The sequence below is a fragment of the Euprymna scolopes genome, chromosome 16 (assembly GCF_053919585.1).
Source record: "Euprymna scolopes isolate OS-2025 chromosome 16, ASM5391958v1, whole genome shotgun sequence".
Classification (NCBI taxonomy): Eukaryota; Metazoa; Mollusca; class Cephalopoda; order Sepiida; family Sepiolidae; genus Euprymna; species Euprymna scolopes.
The window spans coordinates 61,223,040-61,237,931 of NC_136497.1; positions in this window are offsets into that span (position 1 = coordinate 61,223,040).

Sequence of the window (14,892 nt, forward strand, 5' to 3'; positions counted from 1 at the left end):
GGAGTACAACTTGGATGTCTTCAAGTCCAATGTTAACAAATTCCTAATGAACCGCCCCTTAAGTAAACACTTCATCAAATCTCCTCACTAATGTACTGTACTTGCAATAACCCTTATCTCTGAGTGGCTTCTGGGCCTTGATAAGTGGTGACCACCGTGTAAAAAAACAAACAAAAAGAAACGCAATAATATCCCATTAAAGCCCATTAACTTTGTGATGAAGTCATTATCACACACGGTTGCAAAATGCATTAATAATATCTTACAGCCAATATTAGACAATTGTACTAAAGTATTGATTTCATTTTGTTAATTCTGTTAAAAAATTTAAGGTTAATAAACTTATGTGTTCCTACGATATCAGTGACCGATTTATTTGTTTCCCTATTCTGAAAACACTATATATCTGGGCCGTATATTTTACGAAATAATGATCACATATTTTATAACAATGAATGATGAATGGGTGATTTGTAAATGTAAATGTCTTATTGTTGTGGTCCTGTTTAGAGTGTCACAATATTAAGGTGAAAGAGTCCTGCTATTTACTGCGAGCGGGTAAACTACGCGTGTGTTCTCTGCCCAACAGCAGAAATGTTTGGTTTACATAGTGCCAGAAGAACCCATGCTATCATAGATATAAGGGTGTTAACTACCCTAGAACACCCCCTCAGAAGCTTTATTTATTTGGGTTGACCTTCTAGGTGTTCGTCAGTTTCCTGTTCCTGTCGGAATGACGTATTTCGGAACTAGTTTGAGAGGGGTTCCAGGTCAAATACAGCATACAGTAGATCTAATGTCTCCTCCTCTGGCGGAGTTTCACTTAACTCGTTCGAAAAGCATTTTTGTATCTGGTTCAAGTGTTTCTTATGAGTGGAATGTCGTCCTTCCACCATGTAGACCATACGGCCGATTCTGTTCTTGGTTTTTCAAGGATTTACAATCAATCCTGAATACGTTACCAAATCTAAAAAAAATAGACTTCAAAAGTCCATTTCTCTTCAGGACGATTGTAAAATGTTTTTAATGCTGACCAGATCGCGGTTTGGGAAAATATGCTTGCCTGATTCGTTGCTGTTTTTGTTCGTTATTACTTTAATTATAATTTCAATTTTTTCTTTGTCTGTGTCTTCATTTCAAGCATTTTTTTACTGAATTGCTTTCTTTCTTCTTTTAATTTTCTTTTTTCGCTTCTTTTTCTGCTTCTCTTTCTCTTTTTGCTTCTCTTTCTCTTTTTGCTTCTTTTCTTTCTCTTTCTTTTCTTTCTTCTTCTTCTCGTAGTTTCTGTAATTCAGATGTCTGACTCTGCTATAAACATATCATTTTAACTAGTTGACTTGAAAGCTTTTAAATTTTCAAAAATAAATAGACTCAAGATAAATTTGGATCTAAGAAATGATAAACAGAAAAACCACGACTTTATGGAGAAGATATTCCAAATTAACATTCACGAAGGAAAAATGTCACGTACACGAGGTTTTAACAGAAAAAAATCTTCAATTTTTCACAGAGAATAAAAGGCAATTGAGAATTCATTGGAACTCTCTCGGGGAGAAAAAAATACGAAGAATTTTGAGTCCAGATCAATTTGGAATAATAAAAATGAATTAAAATCCCTTTTCGTAGCAAAAATCCAGTCGGGTATTTAACGTTGTTGAATTCTCGTAATCGAGTGAATGCGGTTTCAATCCTTCCTAGAGTTTATATACTTTTTACTCAACGATGGAAAAGGATTTATCCATGGAAATGCAAAACCTTTTATACCGAAAACCTTACTTTCCTGTGAGAAAGTATTGAAATATTGTTAAGGGTTGATCGAGTTAGGAAACCATTAGAAGTACCGTACTCGGGTCCTTATAAAGTTTTGACTCGATCAGATAAACACTTTCAGATCGATATGAACAATAGTACTCATGCACATCTAACAATCGATAGGTTAAAACCGTTTACAGAGCCAAATAACATTAATAGAACTAGAGTGACCGAGAAAGCACAGATAGGTACTACTAATGATAAGGATGTCAAAACAGATGATATCTATAAAGTAGAAAGTAAAATTTCTGGTGGAATGTATAAATCTAGATCAGGAAGAAAAGTGACATGGAAAAAGAAAAATGAATAGTTTTATTTTTAAATAGAAATAGGCATAATAATAATTCTAAGGATATTAACTAACTCCGTTACTGGATGGGGACTCGTGTACTTCTCCATTACATTTCTCTTTCTCTCTACTTTTCCCTTTCCCTTCCTTCCTTCTTTTCTCTCTATGTGATCAGAGATTGTAGCCAATTAGGACAGAGAACAGTTCTGGTGGGAATGAAGGAGATACAAAAAGTTTTGGAAGCAAAAAGACGGAGAGACGAGTTGTTCCAGCGTCAGGGCACAAATGAAAATACCGAACTTTCTATGACCCGATACAACTTGTACGCTGAAATGTATATAAAACCGTTTCGTTTTGAAATGCCTTTTTTCTTGATTATTATTCCCAGGTCGGTTTCTAGACCGTTCCAATACCCCCGTCTTCTTATTAATTTTGACGACTCCTCAAAAGGGGGACCCGCCGAAATGGTGACCTACCCAACAAGAATTACATTATGGTAACAGCCATAGATGCTGTCTTCCAAAAGGTCTGGTGTTTCTTGTTAGCGGAGAATACGACTTTATCTTTTCTCCAAGAAAATTATCTAACGATGTAAAATCGCACAAACAAGTTAGCAAGTTAACAAATCCATTTAGTGAAATTATTCCTTCATCAAATGTTTCTCTCAGTAAATTGATCGTAGCATCGTGGCGTGTGGCTCTGTCCTGCTGAAACCACATGATGCATTGTCATACCTAACCGAACCTAAAATAACTAATAGTTGCCTTATTTGCATCTAATGAAAATAGAGTTGTAAATTTAAATCCCACTGCTTCTAAAAATAACTCTATATTAGAAGTTGCGTACGAAAATTTGAGTAAAAGAATCACGCAAATAGGTAATAATGTAAATAGCAAACAATACTACATACATAAAATAATGCGCACTTCACCAGTGTTTACAGAACAAGTCAATGACTGTCTAACTTTATTGGAAACAAAAGCAATTTAATTTTATAACGTTATTAATTAGAGATTTTTTTATAGTTGTAAAATTTGTAGACTACTGAAATATTTCAACGTTTTTTTTTTATTTTGCGAACTTTGTCATTGATTTATGTACAATAAGAAATATTTCAAATTCACATTTTTATGATAACTTATTACTAATTCAATCATTGAAGCTATCGAGATCAGAACGACTCATAATATATACAGAAATGAATGTTAGAAACAAATTTTTATAATAAGTTAATATATGTATATCGATTCAGTAAGCAGTGTGCTCATTGTTTTATGCATTATTAACAATTGTAGGAGAAGCCGTATAGAATCTTAATGTATGTGTCTTAATTAGATATAAATTTATAAGGTTTGTGAAGCTTTCTAAGTTTTAATTGTGGTAATTATTAAAACCTTCAGCATTTGCTTAATAAGCCTTCAGAATTTCGAGTAATTACTGGCAATTTAAAATTATATTTAATTAACTTCGAATAAACACATGCAGCATGATCTCTTTATGAATCAAGCAATTTACAAAGTAGCCGTATGTGTGTTTTTATCACATTTAATTAGCCTTGATATTGCACATTGATTTATTTCATTTTCACTAAAATCAAGTTGTTTAGCACATTAAATAGTTTAATATTATTATAAACTCGATAACTACGTTTCACACTATATATCTTAACATAAATTTTCATTTTACTAACTGTTGGAAGATGAGTACGGATCAATTCATTTTCCATTACATCCGGGTGCATCTACACTTGAATGTTTGTATTACATAGACTACATCAAAATGCGTTACGTCAATCAAAAATTCATCTTCATAAGTAACATTTAATTGGCATAAAAGAATGCCGATTTAATGTTACCTAGACGTGTAAAGTGATGAAATAGAATGGAGTGTAAAGAGGTGTCCTCTAACGAAACAATCAACCGCGGTTTAAGTCGTTATCCATAACTGTATTCACATAGGATAAGCCTCATCATAAGAGCAGAACGTAAATCAACTCAGAATTTTCAATAAAGAAAGTCGTAATACATATATATATATATATGTATATATATATATATATGTATATATATATATATATATATATATATATATATATATATATATACAGTGCGGTGTATTGAATATTAATCAGGCTATAACGTAAGCCAATTTGGAATGGAATTACGTAAATAATAAAAAGCACTAACATTAAGATTTAAATTTAAAAACGTCCTACAATCTAAATTACGCAGTTTTCTGTTTTAACGGATTTATGCTTAATTTATGAAGTTAATAACCTCATCTTTCTTGCTTGATTCCCTGCAAGCACATAGTCAATGAACTGTAGAATGCTCAATATGTCAGAAGTGACATGTGTGAGAATAAAGAAACGGTACATGACGCGATGAATAAATATAATTGCAATTATTTGTCAACTCTAACATGGAAGGGCAATAGGAAGATTCCGCTAGAAATATGGCAGTAGATAATAATATGTATTCATCCTCCCTTCTTGTGAACTATACTAGCTCCTTCGAGTGACTACTTCATTCCAGATGCATGTATTGTGGTTCTACTTTTACATCTTCTTATTGGTCATGTCGGATTCTAATGTTAGCCAAGCAACAGTTACACGCAACTGTTGAATACAGGTATGTGGTTTGCCTGAGATTTATCGTGTAACACTGTAAAGCGTCTGAGGTAAATGATTGGAAAGTGCGGAACGAGAAATCGAACTATCTTACTGATACTAATTGGTAAAATAAATAAGAGAGTTAAACAGAAAAAAAGAGAAAATGTTAAATTTTGTAAACAGAAAATCATCGCTAAAAATAGATCGGAGAAAACAATAGAAAAGTTGAACGGGTCGACATTTGATAGGTATGGTATGGTATTGAATGTCGGGCGAGGGACCCTATAATTGACCTGTTGAAACACTTGATACGTATGAATGGAAGATTAACATCTAACTCAATGCGACGGGCTGGCCAAAGATATATAAAACACGGGTTTTCTGGGCAAGGAAGTCAAGGGAGAGTCAGCCAGAGAGAGAAAGAGAGAGAGAGAGACGTGCCGATCGAGTAGGCCGCCCCACAGCTGCAGCGCTGCATCTACCCCCGCATCTACCACCACCACCACCACCACGATCACAAACACGGATCGCACTAAAACGACTTTGATGTAACAAGGAATTGGTGTTTTATTTCATCTTTTTTGTTATATACTTAGACTTATTATTTATAATAAGTCGTCTGTTTTGTTTTTCCCTTATATATTTATAATAAGTCGTCTGTTTTGTTTTTCCCCTTCGTTTCCTCTCCCTCGTCCTGTGACGTCATACTCGGGGCCCGTAACTTAAGATAGACCTGTCATGAAACCATCCTAATTGAATGCGTCTAAATCTGAGATAAACATCGCACCTCTCAAATTCAAGAGTCTGTTTAAGACTGACTCTGGCGTCTTACGTAGAGCTCGACCGGAGTTTTTACATTGAAACAGTCAGTGTCCCCGGAAATACATTTACTTTTCTTCGGTTGTTTTCATTTTTTTCTATCAGAATCTAGATACATCTTTCAGAACTATCTCTATTTACCCTACACAGAAGACTGTTAGCAGTTAACTGCTTATGGCGGAACTTCGTTGGCCTATCTCCATGGATCCATAGCTTTTCAATATATATATATATATATATATATATATATACTGTTATTCATTTACAAGCTAATGGCTACCAGTGTTCACGGTTGTGGAAGTGTAGAGCAAACCATACTATCACTTTTTCCTGCTTGAGTGATCTTTGAATCAGTAATTAAAGAACTAGTCGTCTGTGCACATTTACTGTCATCAAAGTCGATGTAATCAAATGAACAGCCTTAAAAGAATTCACCTCAAATTCCGCGTAGAACAGAAAGAACGGTCGGAACAAGATGGTTATCTCTCATATTATATTAATTTTCATCTTATATGTTCTTCCACAAGTAAAAACTTCATCACTGACATATGCAACAGGTGGACAAAACCAACTTGGAAAGATACCTAGTTTAATAGTGTCTACAAAATATTTTGTTACTGTCTCTAGATATATTTCCCGTGTTCAGGCTTTGTAGAAATGTTATTTTCGATCCCCACACTATAATAAGACCTCGTATCTGTTATTCAATCTGAATGGATCAGAGTGAATTGCAAATTACATTGCTATGATGACTTACGCATTCATCACATGAAGGTTTCATACCTTTGTTGCAGATATTGGCGATGCCAGATTTATGGAATCAACGTCTGCCATGGACGTGCATCAAAAACAGAGATGTCTCATTGAATTCTTCAATGTAGAAAAAATTAACAACATTCACTGGATCCTGTTGAACAGTTAGAAAGCCGATGCAATTAGTGTCAGCATGCTTAAAGATTAATTCATGATTTCAGAGTGGCAACAGAGATGAGTGACAAGCGCCCAAGATTTTTACAATCGAGACGTCAAAGCTCTTGTTCATCACCGGCAAACGTGCATTAAGAATGATGGTGGCTATGTAGAACAATAATTTCTAGAGCAAAAAAGATCGTGCTTTGATCGTACCACTCCTGTTTTAATAACTATTTAACGTTTTAGTTTTTAAATTGAAAAATAGGACACATAATATTTAGAACGACTTTCGTACATGCTAGGCAGACAGAATAACATATTGAAATATTTTACATTTTCTTTTATACGATTGTCTAAGTTTTTCATTTGGCATGACTGAAAGCTAGTTTGTACAGAGACAGCACTGAATATCCATAACAGTAGTTTATTTTAACTTTCAAAATAATCAAACTACGAACGAGTAGTTACACACACACACGCATACACACACACACACACACACACACACACATATATATATATATATATATATATATATATATATATATAAAGTAAGGTACGTACATATAATTATACAGTTGAATGTAGATGATACTGTCCTAAACAAATAAACGAAATATTATGAATTTTGAAACACATCTGCTGGGCGTAATGGATCAAACTCTATTTGGGGCATTTTAAGTGTTTTAAGGTAGTCAGTAGAACCATAGGATACGGAGGCTCTAGGATACAGTGTTTTTTTTTCAGGTTAGGGTGTGGAACACAATTTTTTTTTCGGTCCTTTGTTACGGTATTTTCCTGCCTTACGGTGTTATAATGTTATTTTATTATCTACATATGCATTATATACTGTTCTGTATTTTGTTACTAATCTTTAATTCCGTATGCTGGAGTCTACTGTATAATATTGACACGACCTCCTATTTAAAAAAGTGAAATATTTCAGATTGCAATAGAATTTGATTCATAATCATTATATGTCGATTAAACAAGTTTCCTTAATCTTCAGTTTCTCATTAAGCTTAAACCTTACATTTCGACATGTGATGTTTTTTGCTTAAAATTTCAACAAGATTTCTACAGTTGAATCTTATTAAGTGAACATAAAAATGGTGCTAAGAAGTGCTGTTCGATAAAATAATTTATTCTTCTGGTTTCCATATACAGTCTTATCAAATCATCACTAATATCATCTCTCTAGCCATCGTTGAGAATAAAAATCTCGGATGGACTTTTGAATAAAAACCAATGCTGAACACAAACTAACTAGCAAACTGTTGACGATTTTTTATATTATCTCTCTTTCCCTCTTCTCTCTCTGCTAACAAATAATTCCATTCGAATAATCAAAATATTTGGTATGTGTGTGTCCCAACTTTTATTATCTAATATGCAATGTCAAATCTTTTTGCAAAGCGCAATGTTATTTTCATTTTATTGTCGCATAGGAAAAACAAAAGCCAATGTCTGACATTTAGTATTTTTATCTTCAACATTGGATCAGAACGACTTTTTTGGATTATGTGATATTTATTATGGTCATTCATCTTGATTAAATGTCAACTATTCTATTTTTTGTTGTTGTTGTTGTTGTAAAATTTCCGCGTAGTCTGTTACCATTTTCCAGTAATTAGTTGAGACTGATTCGTATATTTTATTTCCGCTTTTAGCATTCTGCTTAGATTCCCTTGATAAATATCTGGACATTTGTTCTATTTGCAGGACATTTAATTTATGGCTTTCCTCTACTTTTTTTTACGTTTTTCATCTGCTTGTATTTTTATAAAAAAATATTGTTTTTTGCATATCCACCCTAGACAAAGCCCAGTACCACATTCATATAGGGGGCTACATCAGGGGCATAAATTGCAGGGATACTAGGCAAGGAATTAAACAGTAAGATGTCTGTTTACATTACACCTTAACTTCTGCATGTCAGTACATGTGGGGAAGCAGGCACCCAGAAAGGAATTCTAAAGTCTAGCAGTTCTGGAGGGAAAAACTATTAGAGTAGAAGGGTGTCTGACATTTTGGGATCTCTACTCTGTAAGGGCGGGACTTTGCTGCTTTTTAGGTTTGTCAGGGGTATTTACATCAATGGGGTAAACGGGCTTGTAGTTAGTCGAATCATTTACCATAAAATACTTGTAAAACCGGCGGAGGGAATCAACATTTTGTCGATAAGACAGAGGTTAAAGCTTAGCTTACAGTTCGAAACTTATTACGGTTTGCGACTCACTTTTGAACCCTGTGCAGAAGTGATAGACTCGTAGCAGATGCACCAGCCCAAATGTGACAACAATACCTCTATACATGGCAAATGGTAGCTTTGTAGACGCACAGGATACTTTAGCACGGTAGAGAAGACCCACCTTCCTCGCAGAAGCCTTGGCAATCCCCTCAATATATTTGTTCCAACTCATGTTTACTGTGAACATTAAGCCGAGGAGTTGGAACGAAGTACTTTCAGGTAATGTATCATTAGACATAGCTATTACTAGTTGAGAAGGTTTCTTGTAATTATTAAAAAGGACGAATTTAGTTTTGGCAGCATTGAACATTACCATCCAGTTTTCTCCCCATTCCACTAAAGACTGGAAATCTTCCTCTAAGTTCCCGCCATTGCTTTGGATATGTGTTCATTTGTTTTCTCTCATGCCTGTTACAGAGCATGGTGTTGTCAGTAAATATGCCCATCTCAGAGACAATTTTATTAGGGAGGTCATTTATCAATATCAGGAATATTAAAGGACCAAGGATCGAGCCATGAGGTACACCTGCAATTATATCGTATTGCTTTGACGTACGACACTCGAGGACAACCTGGGTTCTACTCTTATTTAAGAAAGATTTTTATTATTTTAAGTATTCGTTCCGTAATACCATATTATCTAATTTTCATGAGAAGACTATTGTGCCATACGCTGCTAAAAGCTATGGATATATTTAGGTCTACTTCCCTTCCCTTCTCTGACTTATCCAGTTCATGGTATATACATTCAGAGATTACAATTAGGATATCGGCAGTAGCATGGGTTTGCTTAAATCCATATTGTTGGTTGAACAGAAGTTTAGCAACTGTAAGGTAGTGGACTAGACCTTCATTAATTATGGACTCAAATATTTTGGCGAAAGGGGGGGGAGAAGACTTATGGAGCGATAATTAATTGGGTCAGTTTTTCGCCAGAATTCTTGTAAACTGGTACAACAGAAGCAGTTTTCCAGCAGTCAAGAAAGGAAGATTCGTTAAGGCATTTGTTGAAAAGTTTAGAGAGAACTAGAGCAACCTCATCAGAGCATTTCTTAATGGTATATCCTAGATGAGATAAGGTCCACATGCTTTTGAGGTGTCTAGATTTTTTTTATGATATCATGTACATGAGGAGGGGTGATTTTCAGATCTTCTAGTGTGGTTTCTGTTGGCACAGGAAATTAAGAGAATTTTTTAAAATTACATATTCACCCTAAACAAGGCAAATTGCCACTTTGGTGTAGTTGCCTACAATCAGGGGCAACAACTACTGGGGTACTATATAGGGATTTAAGCAGCATGATGTCGGTTCACGTTACACTTGAACTTCTGCACGTCAGTACAGTTGGGGAAGCAGGGACCTAGAATGGAATTCCAAAGTCTAGCGGTTCTGGGGAAGAAACTACTGGAGTAGAAGGCTCTCTTACATCTAGGGATTTCTACTGTGTGGGGATGAGATTTAGCTGCCTGTCGGATTTGTCGTGAGGGCACAAGTGCTTGCAGTGCGTCAGAGCATTCACCATTAAAATACTTGTAGAACAGGCCGAGGGATGCAACATTTCGTCGATGGGACAGAGGCTGAAGCTTAGATGCCAGTTCAGCGCCTATTTGATTGGCGACTCTTTTGAACCTTGTCTAGGAGCGAGAGACTAGTAGCAGATGCACCAGCCCAAATATGACAGCAATACTCCATACATGGGCGAATGGTGGCGTTATAGAGGTACAGGATACTTTCGGGTGTTAGTAGTTTTTTTTATCTAGCACGGTAGAAAGAGACTACCTTCTTCGCAGCGGCCCTGGTAATGTTTTCCATGTAGTTGTTCCAACTCATGTTTCCTGTGAACCTTCGGCCCAGGAGGGAATGAGTTGTTTGCTGAATCCAAAGTACAGTTTGAAGCAAACTGACAGGAAAGCATGTTAGCTTTCTCTGTTGCCATGCAAACAAACTCGTAATTGTATATAATGAAAAAAATTGTTGTTCTTTGGATGTTAGTTAAGTTTGACACAAGATGATGTGGAAAATTAATTCGAATTATCATTAACCACATCAACCTATAACTTCAATTTAAAGGGTGATTACTATTTATGTGCAAGTGTGCATTATTTGAGAGTCTTGCTTGGTTTCATGGCATCTTTTTCATTATTGATGCTACAAACAGATTTTTGTGCCTCTTTTGAGCAGTGGAACATATCGAGAAAATATATTCAAAGAATCTAGTAGAACAAAATATTGTAACGTGTACACATTGCGTTGCATTAGTTATCGAATATATCCGGTAGACCAAGTACAATAGTAATACAAGCAATTACACTTAAAGTAACGGTTAGAATTTTATGAAGAGCTCTTATTTTGGGTGACTGAAATTGTGGGTGAATGTCTGGCATGAAAAACAAAATGATAAATGAACAAAGTAAAAGAAATAAAAGACCGTTGATTTGACTTTTCGACTGAAGTAAAACAAAACGAAAATAGATAGAGAGAATTTAGCTGCGCAAATAGCAAATGCCACTTTCTAGAAGAGTTTTTCAGGACAAACTGAGATGAACATATTTTCAACTTCAAGTAAACTCGATAAATTATTACACATGACGTAGTACTGTATGTCCAAATGAGATCCATCGGTAAATCTAACCCACCCTGGATTATATGAGGAACAGTACTACTTTTCAAAAGAATGTTACATCTAGTAACAACACGATACGGGATACTCAACCAGACTAGATGAATTCTATTCCTATAACTCAGTAAGATTAAGAGATAAATAAAAAGATATTCTAACACAATTAATTGACCAATTAGATAGAGGAATATTAATGTTCTCATCTTCTTTTCTAACTGGGCAAACCTTAATAGAATATCAAAATATCTCTGCATCTAATATCGGGAATATATATCCAAAGAATGAAGAATATATATCATATAGAAATCAAGTATTAACCACAGGAAAAGGCATTTTCTTCTAAGAACATTGACAGAAGTAAAACGAAACACCCATAATATTAATGCTGTCCCCCTCCTTTCTGTCTCTAGAAATCTTTCCTTTTTCCAAAAACCTTTTGGATATTACAAGATATAATATAACAGAAAAATCGAATTATTATATTAGGATCGTGCAAAAATAATGTTGCTTTTTGACGTTCACCTATACAGGGTGGGCCATATGTCGCGCACCAAAGGATTTGAAATAATTCTAATAGTAATAAACGTTATTTATTAAAACCAAACTTAACCAATAAATTGAAATAATAAACACCAGTTCAACTCGTTCGCCATTTGTTAATTGCCTGAAATTAAAATAAAAAATTTAAAAGGCAAAACATAACGAAAAAACTTTGATTGGAATTAAATTTGACAGTTATAACAACTGATAAATACAAAAAAAGGTTTATTACTTTATAAAAGAAGACTTATCTTATACCCAAAGAAAATATATTTTGCCCCGCAGATTTTACAGTTTCACGTCACTTAATTATTTGGTGCGTGACGTATGGTCCACCCTGTATATATATAAACGACATTATTTTTGCACTAGCCTAATATAATTTTCATGTAAAGTACAAAATTATAAATTTATAATATTCTCCCTAGTTTGAGTCGATAGCAATGTTTCTTGAATAATAGATGTGTATAGAAATTTTGTATCTTATAAAATGTAATATTGTTCGAACTGAATATAGGAATCAGTAAAATTGATTAGAAGTAAACTTTCATTTATCTGAAGCACATAACGTGAGTTTAGATTGTTTTATCAAAACATGTAATTTCTATTTTGTAAGAATAAGAACATCAATGGCAAATGTATACTGGCATTATTTTCCTATACATAGAAAGCATGGATATAGAGTTAAGCAAAATAATATCATACACATGTAAGTTTAATGATACCTCTTATTTTTATGCATGAAATATATTGCGTTCTTCTTGAACGTGCAAATGCGTCAGAGATTATTGTATCGTTCAGATCATGAATGGATAAGGTCAGTCATTATAACCATGGCGTTGTCAATACATTTGGGTGAAATAAAAAATAAGATGAATTACTTATAAAACACCTCTTGTATTAATTTGCTTCCAAAAACTTGCAAATCCTATAATTTAAAAAATTAATAAATGTATAATAACATATCAAGATTGTAAAGTTGGATACAGGTGTTACATGATAAGGGCTGTCCCCTTTTCATGTAAGTATAAAAATAGAGAGATTTAGTTAAAATGAAAATGAAATAGCATAGGCGAAATTCGAACCTCGTAATTTAGGTTTAGAAATTGATTACGTGTGAGAATTAGAAAAAGGAATGTAAAACAAACAATTGTTTAGAATAGAGATAAAATAATTCAAGAAAAGAATGTGCACTGTCAATTTTGTTATGAAAATTCAATTGAAAGAATGCAGCTACAAGATAATTTAATAAACATGTTTTTAACATATTGGAAATATAGGTTACTGAGTATAGGTTAAAATTCCTTTTGTAAAAAAAGGAAAAGTTTTGGACACGTATGTCCAGAACACCTGTGTATGACGTCATGGAAAATAGAAAGTTCTAGAGATAGTTAGGAAAACTTTAGATAAAAGAAAGGAGAAACAGGGAGAAAGTCAGAGAGAGTCTGAGGATTCGAACGTCTAGAAGCGAGACGGTCACTTTGAAACTTAATATGTGAAGCTTTGAATTCTTGATGATGAAAACCACGGCCGGTCGTGAAGAAATAAACCCATCATGTGTTTTTATAAAATGGCGTCTTGCGTTGTGATTCTACAAAAAGGTAAATTGAATTGTTATTATATGTCTATATGTCTGTGTTATAAAATGTCTTAACATACACATCTTACATACACGTCTCGACATCTCATATCGACAATGTGAACTCTACATCTCATATCAACACTGAGACTGTCTGAACACTATCTCGTCACTCCAAGAGCTTCCTTCCATCAACACATCTAAGAATGAACATTTTAATATATATGAATCTTCATAACAGAAACAACGACATTCTCATAACACGAACAAAATCTCTAAAACAACATCCCTCTTAATAAAAGACTCTCTCTCCAAGACACAACAACAAACTCTCTCGAAGACTCACTCTAATAAGACTCTAAGACTCTCACTATTAATAACAACAAGAACAATAAGAATAATGAAACCCTTATATATAACACAGGTATGTAAACACGTATTTATATCTTATACATGTTCATATTAAATAAAATCATATGTTGAATGAAAGCAATTGCGTAAATAATTTACAATCAATATTGCATATACAACAAAAATAAAATAATTTCCTATTATTGAACAAATAATCAACACTTATATATATATATATATATATATATATATATATATATATATATATATATATATATAAGAAGTAGCAATAGAATAAAAATTGTAAAATATAAAAAGTATCCATAAGTGAATGAATGTCAATCACCAATACACAAGCGCAATAATAGCTCTGACTTTTACAGTTGCAAAATATGTAAGTTAGAAGCCATTCTATCGGATTATAACTGCAAGTTGATTCGGAATTCGGCTTTAAAATCTCAGTATGAAAACACTTACAACGTCAAACGATAGCTTCATCATGAAATAGCAACATACCTCTGTGTGTATTGCTATTTTTATGCTCACTAATGTGGTTTCGGATTTCTAGTAGTGGAAATAACGTTTCCGCTTAGCGTAACGTATTACAGTTTTATATAACGTTAAATTGAATGCGAAAAAAAAGGAAAGAAGTGCTATAATCAGAACTATTCGGAGAGGGAGTTGTTAGCGAAAAGGTAAAGTGAATACTAGTTAAAAATGAAACGAACTTGTTCAAAAATTGAAAAGCAATGACAAAAGTATAAATATTTAACTGCCTGACGATGATTAATATCTATGAAATCAATAGTCTCCTTCAAGTTATGTATTAATTATTGGGTTAGATTAGACTCCCAAGTCTTCCTCTTTAATCTATTCTACGAAAAGCGTCGTCTATAATAATATGAGCAGTTCCCTGCTTATCATGTTTTTATTTTTAGTAAAGATAAGGTTCTCATTGCGATTGGATTCAAAGATTAAGAACATATACGGTTACGAATTGTGCGAACCTTGCTTACAATATACAGAAAAACAGACACTCTTACAATAGGTATCCATTGTCTCTCATGATGGAAATGATTACTTGCACCTGAACTGCGTAATAATTAT